This window comes from Halichoerus grypus, chromosome 9 (genome assembly GCF_964656455.1).
Source record: "Halichoerus grypus chromosome 9, mHalGry1.hap1.1, whole genome shotgun sequence".
In the NCBI taxonomy this organism is placed as follows: domain Eukaryota; kingdom Metazoa; phylum Chordata; class Mammalia; order Carnivora; family Phocidae; genus Halichoerus; species Halichoerus grypus.
The window spans coordinates 83706148-83726051 of NC_135720.1; the positions used below are offsets into that span (position 1 = coordinate 83706148).

Genomic DNA, 19904 nt, shown 5'->3' on the forward strand with positions numbered 1-19904 from the left:
TAAATTCAATTTGTCAAAATGCGGTTTACTGAAATATAATTTTTTTTGTATAGAAAAGAATCTTTTCAGGTTGTTGGTACAAATTCAATGTGTGTGATATGCTAATAGCTAATTAAAACCAGCTTTAAAAACACTTTCAGTTTCCCACCTGAGATAACCCCAGGAGTGGTACTAGGAGAAGTTATGGTTATGTTTAGGGTTAGAAAACAAGCTCCTAGGGGCTGATGAGCAGTCCCATCCCCTGAATCTTGGATGTGGTAGCTCACTTTTCCTGAAGGAAATATAAAAATCCTAGGGGTGACTGATACTTAGCACTACTAATTATTTTTAAGTTAGGGAAGAATAGGGGAATACCTGTAAAGACAGAAAGATTTTTTCTTATGAAGAATGGTTAATCTGTATCTTAAATTAAGATAGTACATGAGGGCCACAGTGCGTAAATGCTCGCTCCACTGCCCCTCTTTTGCATCCTCTTCTGAAAGAGGTCTTTATGATTCGGCTCATGGCCCATCTTCTGCTGTCCTGGGCTTTTCAAGCTGAAGCCACATTGCCTTTCAGTTCTGCAAACAACCTTGCTCTAATCCTTTGCATTCTGAGCCTTTGCCTTAGCTATTCCCTCTGCATAGATGGAATACTCTTATCTGACCCAGCTCTACCCCGAAACACATACAGCCATGCACACATGTACGCATGTACACTCATACTTTAGGTATCATACTTTATGTCATTTCTTCAGGGGAAGTCTTACTCCTTTCTCTTCAGGCTATGGGCTCCTTCTTTCTCCTGAGCTAGGAATCACAAGAAGCAGTTCATCATGTGAAACTCTGGTGGGGGGAGGTATTTCAAGCAGAGGGAACAGCAGGTGCAGAGGAGCAGAGGTTGGATCAGGCAAAAATTATAAAGTATTCTGGTTCAGAGTGAGCAAGATAGGGTCAGAGAAGTAAACAAGGGATGGGCATTGTAGGGCCTTATGGGTCACAGTGATGAGTTTGAATTTTACTGATAAGCATCACATTTTAGTACTTGTTATTGTGAAACGTTCTTTGAATTTTGGATTCAGTTTAATTAAATGATAGGACCTCAGTCATAGTGACTGCCCCTACCAGAATGTGGCTAATAGTTTTTTAAAGATGAGTAACAGCTCACTTCAATAAATATTGAATGCCTACTTGCATAAACAATAGTTGACTGTTAGGGGCTAAATGATACAAAGTTGAAAAAGACTTGATCCCTGTGATTGCTAATAAGGGTGGGATGAGATAATGCCATGTGGACCAGAAACCCAGGATTACCGAAATTCTACCCTTCCTGAAAAGATCTCAGGAAATACATGCTAAGGAAAGAAAAGGCAAACAGTAATATCACTAAGTAGAGCACCCTCTTCAGCCCCAGTAGGGAATACTAATGAAGCAGGCTGCACTAAGGAATCGTTTATTTCACATTCCTTTAGCTTATAGCCCCCATATTGGGCAGTTCTATTTATGAGAGATCTTGAAGAAGAGAGTGTGTCTGAGAAGGTGAAAGAGAAAAACAGGGACCTATCCCAGAGCATACCTTAACACTTATTCTTGGGAGGAAGAACAGCCACGAGAAAGTTTGTCCAAATGGGATAAAGCTAAGCACATGCCTTCATGAACCTTCAGCTCATCCCCCAAAAATGTCAGCAACATCCCCCACCACAGCAACAGCCCTCCTCTTTGTGTATGTATCTGAGGCAGGAGCAGGGGAGGAAGAGGGAAGGGGGCATGAAAGGGTGCTAATATGTACCCATACTCTCCCTAGATGCCAATAGTTGCCCTCAAACAATTCTTGTTTAGGTGGAGTTGGCGAATTATATGTGAAATAAGTAATAGTGGTGCATCGTGTCCTAAGTAGTGGTAATAATAGTGAAGTACTGGCTGATTCTAGATGTTCTAGATGATTTGTATTAACTCACAGTTTTGTTCTAGATGCTTTGTGTTAACTCACAGTTTAATCCTCACAATAGCCCTGTGAAACGGGTGCTATCATAATTTTACAGATAAAAAAACAAGCACAGAAAGGCTAAATGACTGGCTCAAGGTCACTCAGTAAGTGGCAGAGAACCTAAAATAAAAAATAAGAGATGCTGAAGGATTGTGGAAAGCATTTGAGCTATACTTTCCTCAAGCTGAGGACATGAAGTGTGGGGTGTGTTTGGAGAGAAATGTTTGAATGCGGGGAGTGTGCATGCCAGAAAGGTGCCTGGACTGGCCAGATTGCTGCCCCATTGGCCCCTGAACAGGTCATAGGGAACCTGGAAGCCATGCAGTCAGAAATTGTGCTGGAATATTGCGAAGGTTTGGAATATGTGGCACAAAAATATCTCTTTAAGCTTATGGCAAGCTACACTTTTAAATAGTGTTGAATTATAGGATAAAGTTATTATGCAGAAATGTTTTGTTTCCCTTGAAAGCTAGAAAACAAGGAATGGCTCTCCCTGCATCTGTAAATAGGCTGCTGTTTTTCTTTCTTTTTGTAGTTGTAAAGAATCATTCATGCCAACGTAGTTAATGAGCTTCCGCAGCTGTTAAATGAAATTATATATTCTGTTCAACTAGGGCCTTCTAATGCTTCCATTGTCTCCTGGCCGTCTTGGTGTCTTCCCTAGCACCAGGATACTTCCAAATCACAATGGCGTGAGTTGTTCTTAGTCCAGGAGATTCTGAGGTCTGGGTCAGATAAGCCTGCAGAAAGAGAGGTTATTTTAGTAAAGGTAGCCATAATGGGATGTTATTTTTCTATATCACAGCTGCCCTCTTCAGCAAGCACTGTGAAGAATGCTAGAGGGGAGCTATTTCACAATTGTCTAAAGAGATTTTTAAAGCAAAATTATTATCCGTCAAATTATACACAGACACTAACTTTCAATCTTCCAAGTAGGGCAGTTAAACCGACTACATAGACAGCTGTGGCTGAGGGACTCGACTCCGACTTGCTTCTCTTCCTTCATGATGGTTCTTTGTTCCACACCTGTCCGAACTGGGGCTTTCTGGTCAGATCTTTTAGTATATGTTTGAAGATTTTCCAATCTCCCAGTCTATTATTGCTCTAAATTCATATTTTCACACCTAGTCTTCCTCAACTGTTTCTCTGAAATGCTCACTTTCCTCTTGTGCACTCAAAAAAAAAAAAAAAAAAAAGTCGCTTCCCCATGGGCTACCAGGAAGTCATTTCTCATTCTGGTGCCACCAGGCTCCACTCTGGGTCTCTGATATGCAGGCTGCCGACCTTTCTCCCACACTGTGCTCTTGGTGGGGGTCTGCCCCCTGCTGTGGTAGTGGCACTGGTTACACCAGCCACTTTTTGGTAGAAAGGAAAGTCCAGATTGGGACTAACTCTGCAAGTCATTGCACAGGAGTTACAAAACTCTGTTGCTTCTTCATATATGCCCCTTTTGCCAAACACCTAATTCTCTCTCCTCCTCCATTGAAAGAATATTTAGATTTCTTTCCACAAACATTTCTATCATATATTTACCATAGGAAAAAATTATTTGCGAGGCAGTATGTGATAATCTGCTACATGAAAGACCAAGTCTACGGCCTCTGGGTTACCAAGAGTTAATCTTGGTGAAGTATTAATTTAACCAATTAAATGATATTTAAGAGTCAAAAGAACCAGTGAATAAGCATAGGAAACAAAGATATTTGTATGAGTAGATGTATGCAGACATGTGGTAGCTACATATATTTTCCATTTCTTTGCATTCCTGACTCCCATGTGTCCCTTCCATAGGTGGCCAGTTGTTTGTTATTTATACATTTGGGCTGTTTGCATAATGGGTGTCGTTAATCTAATTGTGTTAGGCTGATCATCAGTTACATCTTTCTGTTCTTATTACTATAGCAATATATACATTCTCTTATAAGCTCTTCACTTTTGCATCTCTTCACCTTTGAAGAGGAAATTAATTTCAATTAAAAGTGATGCAGAAAATATTTTTGAAGAGGAAAACCATTGCTAAATAGAGAAGAGAAAACCAAGAGAGCTTTTCATGTCTTGGTCTCTGTTTATATTACTAAGGAGATGTTAAAAATATGGTCTGGAGCCTATCATATATTCTGTTACTAGAGCATGGCTATCTGCTGCCACATAGGCCACTTCTGAAATATTGCTTAATAACACATTTTCAAATAATCTGATGCCATCTCTGCCAAATTAATCTCTGAACTAATGAGAGTCCTTTCTGGGCTTTACAGATCTGCTCAGAGATGTGTAATAAAAGCTTTATATTCAAGGACTACTGCAGTGATGGTATTTATGCAGCTTGGCTAGAAATACTCGCTCTCTCAACATGGTGGGTGTTTAAGATGAAGACTGTCCCCAGCATTGTGCAGCACAGTAGGAACGTTGGCCTGCTGACTAAACAAATATGATTGCCAAAGTGAATTATTAAATTCCAACTGTCCTCACTTGCTAGAGAATTTCACTCCTTTCTCTCCCACACAGCTTCTTACTTTTTATTAGATGAATAGTTTTCAGCCCTTGCAAATAATTGCTTTATTTTGCTAGTCATTACTACAGCAGTTTCCCACTGTTTATATTTTGAAACTAGCACTTGGAAGAGTCCCGTTGAAGCAGAACAAATAAATATGTGTGTGCATCTGTGCAAATATTTATCTAAAATTTCATTATTAAAAGTCCCAGTGAACTTTCCGTCTAACCGCTGTGCCTTGTATCACTTCTGAAACAATCACATCATCAGGCTACTGTTACTTTACTAAACATGGGTGACTTCATTCCAGTGTTTCCTTTAGAGGACTATTTGGGAGACTCCCTTCCAATAGAGGAAGTGGGTTGATGAGGGCCAGTGTTCTCATTCCAGATCCTTCACATCTCTGAAAAGCTGCATCCTTTGTAGAAAATAGATCTGTATGTGTGCCAAAGTGTAACCCTGATGTTCATCAGGGGAGGGAGAGGAGGTCACATATTCCTTGTCTGTTTCAGCAGTAATCCTCCCATTTGGCAGGAGTTTGAGAGGAAGTATTTAACAATGGGATTTTATAAAATTCAATGTAGTAAAGAATGTTTTTATATTTGAATGGATCTAAGGAAGTTTTCTTTTTCTCCCCCCTGATAAGTGGAGGGTATTTAAGGGTAATGGTATCTGTGGATTTGTTGGGAGGATTTGGCTCTTTTATTGAACTTTGTGGAATAATTATTTTTCCATTTTATCATTTCCATGAAAGGTAATCCTCAGAATAAAAAGCTGTAGCCTCTTCATACTGATCTTAAATATTTTGCTTAAGGGGAATTAGTGAGGAAATAACAGTCTCTCAGGAAGGTTTAAAACTGTGATTTTATTCAGCAACCAGAGCTCTTTTAATGTCTCCAACCATGCCAGAAACCATGAAGTTATTTTCTTTTGCATACTCACCATAAGACCGGGTATTTTAAAAAGCTTTAAACCCAAGTAGCTTTATTGTTAAAAAATTTTTTTGAATGCATGAAGCAGAGGAAAAGATGTTCTTGTCATCATCCCCTGTTTGCTTCCAACCATGTGAGGTCTCCAAGGGCTAAAGACAAGTTTTCTAGGTCTAGGGTACCTATCGGATAGGGTCAAGTGGCTAGTTAGCAGTTATAGTAGAAAGAGGTCTTCTGCTGAGGAACAAAGATAGATCCCTTTCCTCTAGGACCTGCTGGGTTTACAAGTCTAGGATACAAAAATGGTTTAGGTCTTCATTAGCCAGTAACCCATGCCACCATAACAGAGCAGTAGTTACCCAAAAGTGTTTCAGTCAGTGTCTGCTACCAACAAAAAAAAAAAAGAAGGGCAAAATAATCACTGATGTACCTTTCAATTCATTGTACAGTCTATTTAGACTTTGTTAATATCTAGTCTTTTTTTAAAAAGTAACTTTAAGTAGATTTACTTGGTACAGAATCGTCAGAACATCATAAACTCTTCCTCTCATCAGGGATATTAAGTCACTTGGCCCACATCCCTGTCAAATGGCAGCCCCACCAGTTGGTCATCCAGACAGTATTTCGTTATCTCCTGATCTCCAGCATCACATTTTGCACATACAAAATTCATCCATTCATTTGATAGGTGTTTATTGACCCCTTCACACAGAGATTGGCAAAAAACAGTGCTGCCTCATTTCAAGGAGTTGGCAACTTAAAAGTTGATAAAAACATGAGAATCATTGATTGCATGAGAGAACCCATGGTAGAAGTCCTGTTGAGAGTTTTAGGAGAAGGGGTGTACAGAGAAGAATCAGGAAACAGTTCAAAAAACTTTTTGAACATATTGAGGGACAAGCAGACCCTGAGCAATTGGATCAGTTGAGCAGATACACTGGAAAGATAAAGAGCATGTACAGAGGATGGAGGTGTGCAGAGCAGAGCATCCTCAGGAAGAGCAACTGGTGGGTTATACTGCCCAAGTAAATGTGAGAGGAGGGCCGTGAACCTAACTGAGGAACATGACATTGAAAACTGAGCAGAGGAAGATGCCAGAAAAGGAGCCAGGAGAGGAGGAGGGAAATGAGGCTACAAGTGTAAAGGGAGTAGAGAATTCAAGGAAGGAGAAGTCAACAGTATCAACAGCTCCACAGAGATGAAGGAATTTTAGTCTTAAACAGGAGAGGCATCTTCCTGTGAATAAGAAATGATAGATGGACATAGAACAGATTTGAGCTGGGACACAGTAATGTACTTTATGACAGAATGGTACCACATGAAATAGGGAATGAGTTAGGTAGGTCACACCTGAGAGGGATGAAAATAGGGAAGAGGAGGAGGTTGGAGAAGCTGCTGTGAGCATAGAAAAGAAAGCTGTCTGTGAAAGCTATTCTGTTTCCCTGAGAGCCAGCTGAGATTAGAGGCCATACATGTAGAGGCATGTATCCACTTGCTGGTGGCACTTTTTTCCAGCCTTAAATTCAAAGTCCAAATATAGGCACAAAGGAGGGAGGGCCTTGTGCCCTGGAAATCCCACCTGAGAAGGAAATGTGCCATGGGTTTGGTGTGTAGTGTACCATCACTGTAAAGAGAACATGATGTTGTGTGCAACTTTTGGCTATTTTGGTAAATTATATGTTGGACTTATGTGGAAGCAGCTGTTTTTCCCCCCGTCCTCTTGTCAGCACCCAGAGTCTCTGGTTGTGCCACAACCTCAAACTGCTGAGAGCCCACAGATCTGGCTCGGCTCAATAGAGTTTGGGGTGGAATGCTTCATTTCTGTGACTTCTCATGCTTATTTCCCTCTTTTCTCAAGCATTACAGATCGACCTGTATACTTCAGTGCTTCACTGTGTGCAGTAGTACCTGATTTATTGACCCCATTCAGGAATGAGCTGATCCTCATAACTGAATTTTCTAGATAAGTGAATTTATCCCATTTAAAACTAAAACAACTAAACAAACAAAAAAGGCAGTTTCTAAGATGTATTTCTATCAGTCTCTATACAGAGAGTAATGGACCTTATGTATAGCAGGTTCTTGATGACATTGGGCCATGGTTATAAATATCAATTAATGGACTATGTATGCCTGTCAAGTGTATTCAAGTCTCTGGGCTTTTTTTGTTTTCAGTTTTGGTTTTGGGTGTTTAGGAGTTTTGAGGGGTCATTTCCTTGATAATTAGTCTCTCATATCACATTATCTTACATTGTTTTCTGACTGCCAATCTTTTGACTAGAATGTGCCTTAAGAGCAAGGATTTCATGCCTGATACTTCTCTATCCCACATAGCACCTAGGACAATGCAAATAGAAGCTCCATAAATACTTGGTTGATTTCTAAAGATAGCACAATTCTCTTAATGTTGGCTAAAATCACATTAGCTTTTTGGGGGGCAGTCATCAGTATTATTACCAAGTTGAGCTTAATGTCAGTTAAAACTCATTCCTTTTTCACATGAATTGCTCTTTTGCCCCAGTTGGTACTTGTTTGGCTCATTACCTGAATTTAAAATAGGTGTTTACATTTATCCATAAGACATCCCAAGAGCTGCAGTTACATCACCTTCACTCCATAAGAAATTTCTTAGAAATGCTTCCTAATTGTTAGTTAGAATCAGCCCATTGCACGAATCTGTCAAAGTCCTTTTGGATCCTGACTTAGTTATCTAACAAAATTTTACGTCAGAAAGCCTTTATTATCTAGTTTAGCTGAAGATAATCGATAAAGATTAAAATCGTTGCATAGGAAATGTCCAGGCAAAGACAGCACTATAACCCTGGCTCTCAGTGCTCTCCTCCAGGTTGATCTCTATCCAATCCTCAGTTCCTCTGGGGCACCGTTGTTCAGCAGTTGTGAATCTTCCTGATTATATTAGGATCCAGACTACATTTCTCCACAAGGACATGAGAGACTTGGTCAAATACACTTTGCCCAATACATTTTCTCCGTATGCCTGTTCAGTAATCCTATCGAAAGGGGAGGAACTAAAAATCAACAACCATATTGTACTAATAATACCTGCCCGCCTTCTCTCCCAGGTCCTTCTCAGAAAAGATAAAAGATCATCGTGGATCTCAGACAGAGGACTGCAGATATTGGTTTATTCATTTAATAAATATTTATTAAGGAGCTATTCTAAACTGGACCCTGTGCTAAGAGTTTAGGATACAGCTGTGAACGAGTCAGACATGGTCCCTGCCCTCCCCAGAAATGTCCGTTACTGCCTGGCTGCTCTGAGAGAGGCTGAAGGGTGGGGCTTGAGTGTAAAGCAGCTGTTCTAAGTAGGAGACAGACCAAAGCTGGGACATAGCATGAGCAGAGGCAGAAGCTTTTCTAGTTACTGAAATTATAACAAAATATGGTGTCAAGGTCTAGAGAGATTGGGAACCTGGCTGAACTATGTAACAAACCCTAAAAAGTTGAAATTAGGAGCAGCTTGTTTTCTAAAACATTTCATGTTAATAGAGTTCACTCCAGTAATTCAAGTGCATACTAGCGATAACTTTTCACACACACTGGTTAACATGCTATAAAAATGGCACTGTCATCTGAAGTCAATGTCTTTGAACTTAGAACTACCATGTAAGAATTTCGATTCTTTTGCCACAGGGAGAAATAAGACCTAGCAGAACAATGAATCAATTTTTTACTACATTGCCTAAGTCTAATGTTCTTCGGAGAGTTTTCAGAGAATTGCTTACGCAACATCCATCTCTCCCACTATTTCTCCAAAGGGCTGTATTAATCATTTTCTGAAAGTCCTTCTTTGTTTAGGTGTGGGTTACACCTGGACTGACACTTTTTTTTTTTTAATGTTTTATTTATTTATTCATGAGAGTCAGAGAGAAAGAGAGAGAGAGAGGCAGAGGCAGAGGGAGAAGCAGGCTCCCCGCCTAGCAGGGAGCCCGATGCGGGACTTGATCCCAGGACCCTGGGATCATGACCTGAGCTGAAGGCAGACGCTTAACCATCTGAGCCACCCAGGCGCACCACACCTGGACTGACTCTTATACAGAGTTCAAAGTTAATCATACCCTTTGCACAGATCTCAAAAAGACCGTAGGTGTAGGTGGAGAAACATAAGATAATCGGCCTAAGACCCCTTGTTTTACCCTAGCTCTGTTCCTTTTCCCATGTGCCAGTGCAGCTTATTCCTGGGTCTAAAGTTTAGTAGACCCACTAGAAAAGACTGTATAAAAGTGATACTCACTCTTCCTTTGGAGCCTTTCAGGAACCTAGGTGTCTAGATTTCCTTCACCTCTTTAGATATCCTATAAGCCAGGGTGTTTGTGCTCAAACCAAGAAGCTACATGTCAGACAGAGGGGAAAGTGATGTTTTCTTTACTCCCTATTGCTGTTTTCTTCCCCTCTTCCTTTATATATGTTCCTGCCAGTCTGTACTTCCCAAGCCTTTCAAATCCCTGTTTCTCTATGTAGTAGCTTCTGGTACAAATGTGTGTAACACTCAGTTATTACACATGAAATTCAACAGACATGTGATGCCAGATATACACATGACCCACTCCCTTGCTTCATTTAGGCTTGCTTCATTTAGTTTCAGTAAGAAAGGCCTGACCCCCACCTTCATTTAAATCGCACTCCCTGCCAACTGATCACTTAACCAGCCATACTTTCCCTTGAAGTGTTTATCACACCTGTCAGATTGTATGTTAATTTCTTAATTGATTTTGTCTCTTCATGGGTACCATGAGATGAGGGACTTACAGCTAGCTACATCCCTAGAGTCTAGAACAGTGCCTGGTACACAGCCCTTAAATTTTTTTAAAGGAAGAAGTCCCTATTAAATTTTGACAATTAAGAACCTTGAGGTTCATCTTAATGAGGAAGTCGCTGTTATCATCAAGTTTTAAAGCTTATTATATTGAAGTTAAGAGCTTGCCCAAGGTCACAGAAGTGGTAAGTGGAACCAACATCCAAGCTCAGACCTGCGGACTCTGTGTATTCATATGACTCTATAAAATGTCTCAAGTAGAGATAATTTTATAAATATTTATTGGTATGTCTTTATACAAAAAACATAGTGAACATAAGGGCAGTGCATTAAACTTTATCACAAGCAACTGCTTTTCATACGTCAACTTCTTATCAGAATGAATAAGGCCAGAATATCAATTATAATTAACCTGAAGGTTGCATATCAATCAAGTGCTCCAGTTTTTCTCCAGGAACTCTTAACATGGAATATTTATGAAAAAAAATTGCCAATTCAATTTTATTTTTCATTCCTTTTGTCTAATTCTAAGGTAACTTTTCATTCAACGTTTAACTCGTGTTGTTATTTTCCTCCCCTTTGGAGACAGGGGTGAGATAGTGGGGAAATACATTTTTCATGTTTATAAATTATTCTCCTTCCAAACCCACAGATGTCTCTTGCTTCCCTAGAGACACTTGGGCACTGGTGGTTAAGCAACTGGATTTGGAACCAGTCAGATTTTTTTTTTTTTTAAAGCATCTGAACTTTTTCTTGCTTCCCTTGCAAACTCCCCAGCCTTTAGATGAGTTGGAAAGGTTATGTATAGTTCTCAGATGAATTTTCAGATGATAGAATTTCATTTCTTTTTCAAAGATTTTCTCAGTGGGGAGGAGACAGAGTGGACTGGGCCAAAAGTTTTGATTTTGCAAAGGTAACAAGATTACATATTCCTTTATTGTAAGATTTTTTTTTTTTTTTACTGAATTACAACTGACATACAATATTATATTAGTTTCAGGGGTACAAGATAGTGATATGATATTTTTATGCATTATGAAATGATCACCATGATAGGTCTAGTTACCATCTGTCACCATACAAAGTTATTATAATATTATTAACTATATTCCCTATATTGTACATTACACCCCCATGACTTTCATAAGACTTTTTATCATATTTTTTTCTGAAACATACTTTTAATTTTAATATAATGGAAAAGATGGATATCTGTGATTAATCTGTCTGTATAAACCTAATTAGAAAGACATGGAGATTAAGTACTACCGTAACAAAGTCCCGAAATATTTTACTACAGTTTGCTTTTAAAAATTCAGCACATTTTCTACTTTGCTTGAGTCTGCTGGGTTCTGTTTTGTATCACAAGAAAACATTCTGTCATGTCAATATACAATAGCAGCAAAAAACTGCGCAAGAATACCACCCTCAGTGCTGCTGAAAAGAAATCATTTTCAAAAGTTTTCTTAAAATATATGGAGTCACCTATTCAGGTTTCACTAAATATAATCAGCCACCTGAGAACTTTTTTCATATTTTTGCTACTATTTTAAAAGCACAGTCAGTCAATTGCTGTGTGGTGAGCAAACATCTTTTATTTGAACGACCTAAAAAGAACATTACATCATTTGTCTAAATTTCATCATTGTGAGGCTAGGTGCTCTCATGTCTTTCTTTGTCTTCTTAAAAATTGTTGAAACATTGAGAAAATAGTAACCAAAAAGTTCCCAAAGAAAAATGATTCATTTCATAATCTTATTATTCACACCCAAATACTTTAGTTTTTGCCTGTTAATGTACATTGTCTCCCGTTTTTAAAAAGTTTTTAATTTAAATTCAAATTAGTTAACATATAGTGTATTATTAGTTTCAGGGGTAGAATTTAGTGATTCACCAGTTGCATAAAACACCCAGTGCTCATTACATCAAGTGCCCTCCTTAATGCCTGTCACACAGTTACCCCATCCCCCCACCTACCTCCCCTCCAGCAACCCTCAGTTTGTTTCCATGAGAGTCTCTTATGGTTTGCTTCCCTCTTAGTTTTTATCTTATCTTATTTTTCTTTCCATTCGCCTATGTTCATCTGTTTTGTTTCTTAAATTCCACATATGAGTGAAATCATATGGTATTTGTCTTTCTCTGACTGACTTATTTCACTTAGCATAATACCTTCTAGTTTCATCCACATCATTGCAAATGGCAAGATTTCATTCTTTTGATGGCTGAGTAATATTCCTGTGTGTGTGTGTGTGTGTGTGTGTGTGTGTGTGTGTGTGTATACCACATCTTTATCCATTCACCTCTCGATGGACATCTGGGCTCTTTCCATATTTTGGCTATTGTGGAGTGTCTCCCATTTTTGTACTGATGCAGTCAGGTGGTACATTGAAAGTAGTGGTATGCCTTTTAAAAATATTACATTATACTTAAATATATTAATCACTTAAATGACTATATCATGTTGATATACCACATTGTACCAAATTACTGTACTGTTAAAATTGTTTTCATTTTGATGACAAATATTTCCATCTATTTTTTTATTCTATCCCTTTATTTTATAACTAAATTAAGCAATATCACCAAGTCAGAAGCAGATTTTTTAGCTACACATAAATGTAACAGATTTGCTGCAGCCATGCCCATGCAGTGTGTATGTTTGAATGTTGCTAATTTAGTAGTTGCAACATGCTGATGCCAAAAATTCATTTATTTGAATTTTTTAATTACAAAAAAAAAAATTAGTGATCTCTATATGTTAATATGTGTATTTATTCTCTTGGGAGTTACATACTCATATCTGTGGAAGCAAGCATTTCTTGACTTCATTATTGCATATCAAAACATTGATAGTCAAGGAAAAATACAGATATTGCATGATCCCCAGAGAATTAACTTGAAATTGTAAACAGTACCTCATGAAGTTATATAAGAGCCTATAAAGTGTCCAGATACATCTGATCCTCTTGTACTTTTCTAGTATCAATAGATCTTGATACAAAGCTTTTAGAACCAGAATATACTTCCATTCTTTCATACTTTTCTCTGTATAGGGTGTGTATGTTTACATTGATGCTGAGAGAAGTAAACCTGAGTTTAGATATTAACTCTTCTGCGATTTTGAGCAAGTTTAAGCCTCAATTCCCTCATTCGGGTGGGTTTATTTACAACACTATGGTAATTAGCATTTGGCATGGGGCTTGGAACATGAAAAGCATTCAAAAACGTTAGCTATTATTATTAAAGTCTGATCAGTCATAATAACCCAGAACTGTTAAGTGCTTTATTCAGGTAATTCAGTGGAATTAATTTTAATCAATGCATTTTCTTTTTCTGTTTGGGGAATTTATAATATTCAATGTTAACAGTAATTGATGGCATTAGAGTTTCAAACATACTGTACCAGATGTGTTTCCTGAAGCAAAATGAAAGCATGCTCTCATCATCGTGAAGTGCATCTAATGCCTCTGCCTATCCACATGGAGGGATTGTGCAGCAGTTAGTATAAGGTAGTAAACATGAGGGTTGCCCATTATGACTTTATAACCTAAAAGGCAACACCATGACAGAAATAGAGACAGTTGCTTTGTCTTTCATAAGTTGACAATAAACAAATCGTAACAGATTTCATTTAATAAGAAACAAACTATTATAATGGGAAATAAGTTGAAGAGATTAAAGTTTAAACCAAAGGAAATATAGGAGCCATAGTGGACCACAAGACAGCAGCAATCAAGAATTCAGGCATCCTGCTGTATAGTAGGAGTATGAGCTGTAACATCAGGCAGACCTAAATCTGAACTTGTCCATCATTTACTAGCCCTGTGACTCTGGATAACCTCACTGAATCTCAGAAGTAGAAGGAAAAAAAGCTTTTTCATTTAAGTACACCATTTGTTGCCCAGTAGGCACATAGTAAATATCTCTTTGCTTCTTATCTTCCTCTATTATTCACAGAGGTAATATGAAATACATCCCAACCAAAAAATTTTTGAAAACTGGCAGAGACTCCTTCAACATCTTCATCTAGCAGAATATAAGAGAACTGGAGTTATTAAATTTGGAAGCCCAGTTAAGAGAAATGAATTTTCTTCTTTTCTAATATAGATATTTCTAATATAAGCATATACATTTCCTTCTAAGTATGTCTTAACTGCATCCCATAAATTTTGATGTTGTGTTTTCATTTTCATTCAGTTCAAAATACTTTATTTCCCTTGTAATTTCTTTTATGACTCATGGATTATTCACACATATGTTATTTAATGTCCAAATATTTGGGGATTATATAGCCATCTTTTTATTATTTTAACTTATTTGTAGTCAGAGAACATCTTCTGTATAAATGCAGTCCTTTTAACTGTATTGAGATTTGTTTTATGGTTCAACACATAGTCTATTTTGATTAATGTTCTGTGTGAACTTGAACAGAATATGTGTTCTGCTGTTGTTTGGTGGAGTGCTCTATAAATATCAATGCAGCCAATCTGTTTCATAGTGTTGTATAGCTCTGTCATTACTGATTTTCTGTCTATGTGTTCTACCCATTACTGAAAGAAACATATTTAAGTCATCAACTTAACTATAATAGTAACTGTTTATTTCTCCTTTGAAGTCTGATAGGTTTTTTTGCTTTATGTATTTTTGAGCTCTATTATTGGATACATATATACTTATAATTTTTATAAATCCCTGCTGTATTGACTCTTTTATCAATATGAAATGTCTTTGACTCTCATAATATTTCTTGAAGTCTATTTTACATGTTTCTGATATAGCCACTGAAGTTTACTTATGCATACTGTATATCTTCCCAAATTTTTACTTTCAACCTATTTGTTTTTTATATTTAAAGTGTATCTCTTACAGATAGCATATAGTTGAGTCTGGCTTTTTTTACAGCTTGGCCCAATAATGTATACCTTTGATTAGATATTTAGTCCATTTACATTTAATGTAACTAGTGATATAGTTGAATTTAGGTCTACCCCTTTGCTATTTGTTTTCCATTTGTGTCATGTATTTCTTGTTCCTTTCCTGCCTTCTTTCATGTTAAACAAACATTTTCTAGTGTATCTTTTTAATTCTGTTGACTTGTATAGCTATAGTTCTTTGCATTATTCTTCTAATGGTTACTTATAGGGATTACAATATGCTTCTTTATCATGATCAACTTAAAATTATTATTGAATTAACTTTGGAGATATATACATATATATCTCCTACAACTGTATAGTTTCATTTACCTCCCCTCCATCCTTTGTGCTATTATTGCCATATATATTACATCTATATATTTTAAAACCCAAAATATAGTGTTATACATTATGCTTTAAGCAGTCCTATATCTTCAAGAAATTAAGGGCTGGAAAGAATAAAAGTGATGTTAAAATCCCCGGGGAGTTATTAAAATGAATTATGTCTCTAAAATAAATCTTACAACTCATTATCATTTATGAGAATTTCCAACTGTTATTTTTTGTTACTTTAAGATGTATACCAAATATCCAGTAAAGAACAAGAAAAGTGCTGAGCAGTCAACTAGACTCACTTGTTATCTCATAAAATCTTAGTTAAATGATACATCATTATTATCATGGACTTCAAGTTTGCCTCCTAAAAGACAAAACTGAAAATATGAAATCCTTGATCTCCAGAAATCTACTTACTGCATTTTAAATCGTTTAGCATTCATTGTCATTAATTATAAGTTTTTTCTTAAAATGAAGGCTGTGGTGATCCATCTATTTAGAATTTAGTAACTATAGTTTAGTAACTGTGATAATATAAATTAACGACATGGAAAGCCTTGTAAGATAATATTTGTTTGCTTGTAATGTACATTTCTTTCTAGCTGAATAGAGGAACAGCCAACGTTGCTTTAGGTTACAGTGACACCTGGTGGTACTGTTTTTTAAGAATATTTTCTGATTTGATCTGTTCTGTCTGGAATTTTTTTAAAGTAATCATTTTATCAGCTAAGATGTGCCTAAGAGGGCTCTGCCGTCCCAGCCCTACATTATTTTCTGTGGCAGGAATACTTGAGCCAGAAGCCCTACTGACAAGAGCAGCCAGTATCCCTTACATTTCCACCTTGGGCTGAAGAAAGAGATCCATGCCCTTATACAGGAGAAAACTAACTAAGGCAGAAAGAATAGACATTGTTACATGCTAAACATGAAGTATTAAGACTAATATTAAGACTAACAACATGTTATGAAGTGTTTCTACAGATAATGTATTTATTGAGAGTGAACTTGGCATACCCTATGAGATACATCTGTATTACTTTATCATTTTATAGATGGAAAAGCTGAGGCTCAGAGAGAGTTCTAGAGAGTACCCAAAGTCGCAGTTAACCAATTTGATTAAATCTGTAAAGAGGCCAGAACCCAGTTGAACCCTATGTCTAATTTTGTTAGAGAATTTTCACTTTAATTTAAAATTAAATCTGTATATATACATGTTTATACAGATAGATACAGATATAATTTCATATATGTGTATAACATATATTATTTAGATAGAAGTATGAGTACATTCTCTTTTTTAAAAAAAAATTTATTGCCAATAAAGTTGAAATTTTCTTTGACACCCATCCCTAGTTCCCTCCTCCTTTCCCCAGAGGTCATTGCTGCTGTCGTTTTGTGTGTAGCTTTCCAGAAACACCCCACACACACATACATACATGCACTTTGTTTTAAAAATAAGGATGGGTTGTGTGTTGTTTACATAAAAGATAGTATCTGGCCAAAGTAACTTTATGTTGGTAAAACCTCTTCAGTGGAGAGATTAACCTCATCAAAATATGAACTCGTGCCACTAAGTAATATAATATTTTGATACTCCATAGCACTGACAGTTATTTCTAAAGTTAATTCAGATGTCTGTAGTAAATACTTAAGATTTAACTAAAATATTGGCAGGCCCACCATGTGAGTTTCCTAATGAACGTTAGTGTGGCAACACTGCCAGATTACCTTCTCTTTTGTCAGTGTGACACTCCCCTCACTATGGGTGGTGCCAAAATTAGCAGACTGTTAAACACAGGAGCCATAATTATTTATTAACATGGCCGAAGTTGTCAGAATAACATGTAGTTTATAACATTGCTCACAGAATATATGGGGAGAGGACTCCCAAAATTGCCTTTTAAAAAATGTTTTGAACCCAGTTTTTCTACCACTTTCATTGAAAATCCATATATGTTTTCATTTAAAACTTTAGCCCCCATAATATTAAAAAAAAAACCTTGAAATTGCATACTTAATAGGAAACTATATTGATAGGCAGTAAAAAATATTAATTCATCCACATTTTCTTTTCTGGGTACAGTAAATGAAATGGTAAGTGTAAAGGAAAAAATAACCAGAGAAATTAAGAGCCCAAAGAATTTTTAAGGAAGGTGTAATTGAATAGGTTACATCACACTGACTGTGAATCTACTCACAGCATTCTACACAAAGATTACATGAACTTTTGGCTCTTCCCTCACAACTATAGAATTTTTTAGATTTTAGATTTAAGCCACAGTGAGAACTTGAGAACAGAATCACTTCAGGCACAGATTCAAAGGACAGCACTTTGGGGATCGGGGAGAAGAGCTTTTTTCTCTAGGATAAACATGAAAGGTTAATTAAAGAAGGAGTGGACTTTCTCAGAGCAAATGATTTGGAAATAAAACCATGGAATTTTTGAGTTGGATAAATCTCTTAATTTTATGAAGATATTCTGCACTTCTATTTTAAAGTCACCTTATCATTGATTATTCATGTATTATGACATAGTGATAGTGATGCAGTCAATACTTGCAGTTTTCCTTTAGGATCTCAGATAAATACAAACTCCAGAGTAAGTTAGAGTAAAGTTACTATACATGAAGGAGGCTCAAAATAGAGTGCATGTCACCACATTTTAATTGTGATTTTCTCATAGTTTCCTGGAAATTTCTATATAGTCCATTATTCATTGAGAATATGTTTGTCACACTTGGATTTAGTTTCCAACTGAAAGGGATGATGGTTTCCTATTAAATTTTCATCTCACAAAATGGGCAAAATGAAAGTGGCATGGGAGGTGAAATGGCAAGTGTATGGCCTGGGCGAGAGAAGAGAGCAGGTGGCAAAGTGGCTTATGGAGATATGCCCATAGAATAAGATGCAAGCAGGCATCCTCACCAGGGAATGTGCAACAGCTTAAAATGCAACAATGGTAGGAGACCTGGTGCCTAAGAATTAGTAACACCCATGATAGGGCAAGGCATGAGCAGCAGGAAAATCCTGAGTACACAAGATACATCAAGCTTCAAAAGTGGTAACAGTGGTTTTTCTCCAGTCATTCATGGTACTGTGAAGCTGCTACATTTCAACCTAAAAGCTGAGATATGGAGAAGGCTACTGTGTATCCTGAGAGCTGATGGGTACTAGTGCAGAATATTTTTAAATCAGATAATAGATAAAAAGATTTTTTAATACAAAATGTACCAAATGTAATCATATATAATATACACTTGAAATAAATATCTCTTTATTTAGCCCTCAAAATGACCAAATTACTGGTTTATCAGAGATTGGTTTTATGTAACTAAAATGCCTATGAAATCTCAGAAGCCCTACTTGAAAAGAGTAGATTTCTTGTTACAACAGGAACTTCTCTGATTTGTCTTAGAGTGGTTAAAATAATCATTTTATGTAACTAAAATTATTTTAATGACTGTATTTAGTTAGGGTGTGGTTCTTCCCAGTGAGAACATTTTAAACTCTTAAATGATTATTCAATAGTCAGAACCAACTATTAGGGTCATTTCCTTTCTTTCTTGTCCATTTATAAACTGTTTACATGCACTTCTCCTCTGCACTGTTTGTACCCTGATTTTTCTTCATTTGGAGTCCATCACAAAAAAATTAAAACAAACTGCCGTCATGCAAAGTTAACTTTCCAAAAGGTTTTGCTGTCATTTAAGGAAAGATTGCTTATGATGCAGTAATTTATCTTCTTAGCCACAAGTTCCTTGGAAAAGTAAAGCAGCCTAACGTTGAATTATTTGGAATTTTAAAAACACATGTTCAGGAACTGGTTAAATACTCATTATTTAAATATTTAAAACGCAAATAATCATCTTCAAAGTGTTAACAAATTGCCAGGTGGCACATGGCATCATACATTTACTCATCATTCATTCATCAAACATTTACTGGGAACCTCCTGTAGTGCTAAACAAACTTGGCTACAGGTTGTAAAAATGTTGTAATTAAATGAAATGAAGGAAAATGAAACATGGTGTTTTATAGATAGGTAAGCAGCAAATTGCAATAAAGTGTAAGTGCTGTGATAGAGGAATATGCAGAGCACCCTGATGGTCAAAGTGGGGAATGAACAGTTCCTCCCCAGGCTGGGGGAAGGGCACCGATATAGGGATGGAGATGGCCAGAGGAGGCTTCCGAAGACAAAATACTGGATTTGGGGTTTGAAGAATGTGTGGGCATTTACCACCAGGAGGGCGGGGGGGGCGGGGGGGGGGAGACAAGTGGAGGTACAGAAGCAGAATAAAGAACAGGCTTATCTGATTTAGTCCTCCAGAATGTCTTCATCCCTTCAGTTATGACAGAATTAAATATGCCTTGAATGTGAATTCGTAAACTTTCCAGCCCAGATCCACTAAGTATTGTTGGTATTCTGAGCTCTTTCCTTCACCACCCCTCTCCATATTAATTCTCTCCTATGTGAAAGGCCTTGTCACCCC

At 37.0% G+C, this 19904-nt stretch overlaps 1 long non-coding RNA gene across 1 annotated transcript in view; it reads right to left on the bottom strand.

The window, feature by feature from the left end:
• Positions 1 to 1539: 1539 nt before the first annotated feature.
• LOC118519615 (uncharacterized) overlaps positions 1540 to 19904 on the bottom strand; it is a 53072-nt gene continuing 34707 nt past the window's right edge. The window contains exon 7 of the long non-coding RNA XR_013441220.1: positions 1540 to 2705. This is a non-coding gene — a long non-coding RNA (uncharacterized LOC118519615). The remainder of the gene's footprint in view (positions 2706 to 19904) is intronic.